Below are 5615 nucleotides of genomic sequence, written 5' to 3'. Positions count from 1 at the left end.
GTGCGTGTCTTCATGGATCGATGCAATGTCTTACACATTTCCATATGCATAAGATCCGTTTCAGCGCTTTCTACTCTGGCTCTATCATTTGAGCTATGAGCCATACTGAAAACAAGTCCGGCTGTTGGCTAGGGTGAGCTTCCTGTATTGATTTCTCCAGCGCCATGGTGTCTTTTTGTGACCCTTTCTTCTTCCTACACACTTAAAAGCAGAAATCCAACTTCATGAACTCTCTATTTCTGTAATGGGCTTGTATTAAAGCTGTAGCTCTACTGAGGGGGGCTGAAATTATGATTTATTATCAACAGTATGTTTAAAATTTTTAAATTTTGGATTTTTATGTTTTCCAAAACAGTTTCCATGCCTGAGTGAAATTCTGGCAAAACTTTTATGAATTAGCTTTTTTCCTAAGTTCTTTAGATTTATTACTATTAACATATATAAATTATTGTTCCATTTTATAAAAACACAATCTGCATTATAATATTGAGCCACCAAACTTAAGTGTTTTCTTTTTTTCTTTTTCTTGTTTGTTTTCTTGGAGGCAGAATTTCTCATGTAGTCCTGGCTGATCTGGAACTCGCTCTGTAGACCAGGCTGGCCTCAAGCTCAGAGAGATCCACCTGCCTCTGCCTTGCCTCCTGAATGCTGGGATTAAAGGCATGCGCCTCTACAGCCTGGTTATGTTTCTTATTATGCTAAGAAATTTATTTCATTCTCCTGATTATGAATCCCTTTTTGTTCTTTCAAATAATTCAATTTTTCATTTCCCTCTGCCTAATTTATTTTATTTTATCATGGACTTGGAGATCACACTCTTGTGTTTGATAGGCAAGCACTCTCATGGTAAGACACAACTTCAGCCCTAAGACTTACTTCTTTCTAGGTCTACCACACCGACAAGATGTTCAGGGATCATGGTAACAGCCCCAAGAACATGGCTCTTGACTTTAGAAGGAGTTCACCTTGGTTATAGTTTTTCAGATGTGAGGAGAGTGTTCTCATTTCAAAGTGGTTTTTTTTTGTTTTATGTCAGATTAGCAATAAGCTATTTTATCACATTTTTCTATTAATCCATTGACTTCCTCTCTTGACGCTCATGAAAACCATTGATTTGGCCACTATGCATCCTAGATTCTTCTGTACCACTGCACTGCATTTCCAGTGCTTTCCTGAGTTGTAGATATGCATTGATTGTCAGATAGGATTTTTCTCCTCTCGTAGGGTCCTTATTGGGGTTTCATCTCAGAGATTGACTGGTCTCATAGATTGAGTTGGGGGAATTGGTTTTGTGATTTTTTTTTCCAAACAAACAAACCTTAATAACAACCTGTCTCTTCACATCTGTATAAACCCTCCTCAGCCAGCACCAGCACTCAAGTGGTTTGACAGTGTAAAATTCTACAACGTGATGCCTTGGTTTGACCCAGAAATTTCTGTGAAATTTCTTTATATCCTGTAGATATAACCAATAAACATGTGAAAATATACGTCTAAGAAGAATACGTGTTGTAGTAACGCCAAGAGATCGGAAGCGGCCCTCTGTTTGGGATGGGGTTTCACTAAAGGGGCAATGTTTTGTTCCTGTTACAGTGAAGTAGGTTTATCTGTGCTGATTTCTCTGAAATCAACAATTAGGGTGAAGTGGTGGCAGGTGTGTGTGTGTGTGTGTGTGTGTGTGTGTGTGTGTAGGTGCGCATTTCTCCCATTTGGGAAGTTTTTAAAAAGCTAACCACACAGATGGGCAACTGCTATTGCCTCTGCTATTTCTGAACAGATGCTCTAAGCCTCAAAACACATCAGTGACCCCTGCCTTCCTTGCAGGACTTCTGTCCTCCCATGTCTTGTCAGAATTTCACCTTGTCTCTGCACCTGCCCCTGGGCTGGAGGAAGCCTGTTGGCAGAGATGCCCTCCCTTTCAGCGAACTGCAAACCTCACTAAATTCCCCTCTGGCCCGTGAATTCTGTCACTGTCCCAGAAAGGAAGCCTTGCATTCAGCTTGGGCTTGGGCAAAAGAATAGAGCCGTTGGAAATGTTAAGTTGACATAAATAGGAGGCTGCTGCAACCTCCTGTAAGTGTTACCTTGGAAACCAGAGCCTGGGTGGTCTCCATGGAAACCATTCTCAGCCTTTCGCCTGAAGGAGTTACCACCCACTGGTGCTGGAGTCTTACATATCAGAGACCTCAGATCCTTGATAAATTCTTAGGAAAGGATGATGGAATAGTTCCTGGCCACCCAAACACTGCCTGCTGTAGGGTACCAAGGGGCCCTACACACCCTCGCAAACAATAACAAGAGACCACACAAGTCAGTGTTTGTGCTGTTCCCCGGGCAAGAAGAGTATCCTGGTCTGGAAGACCAGGGGCCAGAGGCTAGCGTAGACCCTGTGTGTAGCTGGGCTAACACTCTCTCTAGGCTCATTTTGTCCTTCTATAAAATGGAGGCTTCGGACTAAATTATTCTGAAGGTCATTTCCAGCTTTAATAACATTATTTGCGTGTGGCCTGGTCTCCCCCAGAGGGAGAGATCAAACAACAAACAACAGACATCTGTGCTCTGAAGGTTTGGGGAGGAAGGCCCAGGTGGGTATAAGGAAATGTACAAGAAAAGAGGAGTTAACCGCCTTCCATAGGCCAGACTCTACGGGCAGAGCAGCGTGATAGACTAGGACCCTCAGAAGCAGACGTTCCTGAGGATGGGGCTTGGGGATTGAAAGGGGGATTGATTGAGTCCAGGGATACGAGCCCAGGGGATAGTGGCAGTACCAGCTTCCCACCTGGGAGACAAAGGATGCAGCCTGTCACCAGAAGCTAGACTGTCCTATCTCGAGCCTTGGGGGCCAGGACACTGTACCTAGCAGAAGACAGAGAGAAGGGGAAGGAAGTGGCAGTGACGCTGGGGGCAGGGAAGCGATGGCTCCGACCTGCATCCTTGTCCACAGTTTCTCAGCGCCACGCATACTTTCCTACACACCCCCGTTTCTGGCTGTGGCCATGATGCTCAGGACTTTACAGTTTGCACAGCTGAGTGGAAATGAGTCTTTGCCCTGTATGTTATTGGCCCAGTCACCTTTGTGGTAGCACAAGGACCTTTGGAAAGCTGTGTGTGAGTTTGGAGTCAGCTGGGTCTGCCAGCTGAGGGCCTCAGCCTTCCTCTAGGTGGGCTTCCCTCCAACATGGAGTCTTCCAAAATGAAGAAGCAGAGGCCATCAAGTTTTCTTCCTGTTTGTCTCCTTCATCTTCTCCACCTTCTTCCTTCCTTCCTTCCTTCCTTCCTTCCTTCCTTCCTTCCTTCCTTCCTTCTTCTATAGTTTGGTATTCTCACTCAGTAGCCCAGGCCTGGAACTTGGTGGCTTCCTTTTTCTTCAGCCTCCCAAGTGCTGGGATAATAAGTGTGGACCTCTGTGCCCAGTAAGCCGAACCTTCCTGATGTGTGAACTCTAAGACCCCTCCCATTACTTCTCTTACATCTGTTGGGTAAAGCAGTTTGGGACCCAGTCCAGGTTCAAGGAGGGGTGGGACATGATCTCCGGTTTTTAAGGGGAGGGAGTGACATGCGTGTATTGCCAGGGACAAAACATCCGGACCCATCTTTAGATACTTGCTATACCAGGTCATCTTGGACAACTCGTGTGCTTGCTCCAAGTCTCAGTTTACCTTTGTATTAATCAGAAATAGTAAAACAGCTGTCCACATCTAGGGTTTCAACCAACCTTGGACCAAAAATATTTAGAAAATTCCAGAGGTTTCAAAAAGCCCAAGTTAAGTTGGCCATACATAAAGCTCTATGCTGAGTCCTTATGACTGAAGGGATGCGGGGGTACATTCTGCTGGAGGCCCTGCCCTAGCCCTTGGACTCTCTCCAGCACCTGTCTGAGCACTGTTTGCCTTGTGTTTCCTTTATGTGTGATGTAGTGAGGACCGTGTAAAAGCAGGCTGGGCCTGTCCTAAGCAGTTCCATACAGTAGGCTACAGTGGCTGTGATGGTTGATTTCTGTCAACTGGACGCTAACCTAGACATATCTGGAAAGAGGGAATCTTAACTAAGAAAATGCTTCCATAGGACAGTCTGTAGGCAATACTGAAGACTGATGTGGGAGGGCCCAGCTTAGTGTGGGCAGTGCCACCCCTGGGTTGGTGGTCCTGGGTTGTATATGACAGCAAACTGCGCAAGCCATGGGGAGCAAGCCAGGAAGCGCAGGTTATGTTTCTCTGTGGCCTCTGCTTCAGGCCCTGCCTCCAGGTTCCTGCCTCATGGTGGTTTGAATGGGAACTGCCTTCATAGGCTCATAGATTTGATACTTGGTTACTAGGGAGTGATACTATTTGAAAGGATTAGAAGGTGTGGCCTTGTTGGAGGAAGTGTGTCACTGGCTGTGGGCTTTGAGGTTTCAAAAGCCCCATTCCAAGCCCACAGTCTCTCTCTCTCCTGCTGCTGGGTGTAGAACTCTCAGCTCCTTCTCCAGTACTACGTCTGCCTGTGTGCCGTGACGCTCCCTGCCAAGCTTATGGACTGAATCTCTGAAACTGTAAGCCAGCCCCAATTAAATGCTTTCCTTTATAAGAGTTGCCATGGTCCTGGTGTCTTTTCATGGTAATTGAACACTGACTGAGACATGCCTTGAATCCTTCCCTGACTTCCCTTCATGACAGACTAGACTATAGCTGCAAACAGAGAAGCCCTTTCCTTCCCAAAATGCTTTTGGTCGTAGGGTTTATCACAGCAATAGGAACCCTAACGAGACAGGAGGTTTTCAGACTGCCTTGCCCATTTTACAAGCAGTAGCATCTGCTTCCATTTGGAGATGAAGATGGTGGAACCTGGTGACCACACCACCTGTCCGGCACCACCTTTGTAGCACAAACTGATAAATAACTTATTCTTGGGACTGGAAAGAGCCTCCCTATACATATTTTGGGGTGAACTGGAACTTTAGGAAGTGCATGGGCCTATTAAAACCATATTTTTAAAAAGCCAAGTCCAGGAACTCATGAGGCACACCAGACAAACAAAAAGGTGTGAGCCCCTCACCCAGACCCCTGCAAAGATTTGGGCACTCAACACCGAGACGATCCCCAGTCACCTGTCATCTCTCTGCCTGATGTGTAGCGGGACCGGCAGGCAGAGAAGTCCAACCTGCCCTTGGGGGCTTCAACTTCAGCTCATTTAGGTCCCTGCCAGTGACACCATCTACTCAGACAGCCACGCACCTATCCTCCTCCTCCTCCATTTGTTCATCTGGACCAGTCTGTCCACTCATCTCCTCGTTTGTTAGTCTGGACTCAGTTCTGCCCTTTCGCCACCTCTGTGCTGGGCTCAACTCTGCAGCTGCACCCCAACCTATGTATGACCTGGCGGCGGCAGCAGCAGCAGCAGCAGCAATAACAGCAACAGCTGCAGCCCCAAAGGGCTTCTCCAGAGACAAGCTGGTTGGTTTTTTTTCACTCCCACAGACTCTTACATTCTTATCCATTTCCAAGCTCTGCCTACTCATGCCTCTTTGAGACTCCTTGCTTCTTTAACCCCTTCTAGCCATTCTGAAGATGGATGGACAGGTAGATGACAGATAGATTTATAGTGTGGGTCGTGATGTGTGACCTGAGAGTTTATAT

The sequence above is a fragment of the Microtus pennsylvanicus genome, chromosome 17 (genome assembly GCF_037038515.1).
Source record: "Microtus pennsylvanicus isolate mMicPen1 chromosome 17, mMicPen1.hap1, whole genome shotgun sequence".
Lineage (NCBI taxonomy): Eukaryota > Metazoa > Chordata > Mammalia > Rodentia > Cricetidae > Microtus > Microtus pennsylvanicus.
Note: the sequence above shows the minus strand (reverse complement) of the source record.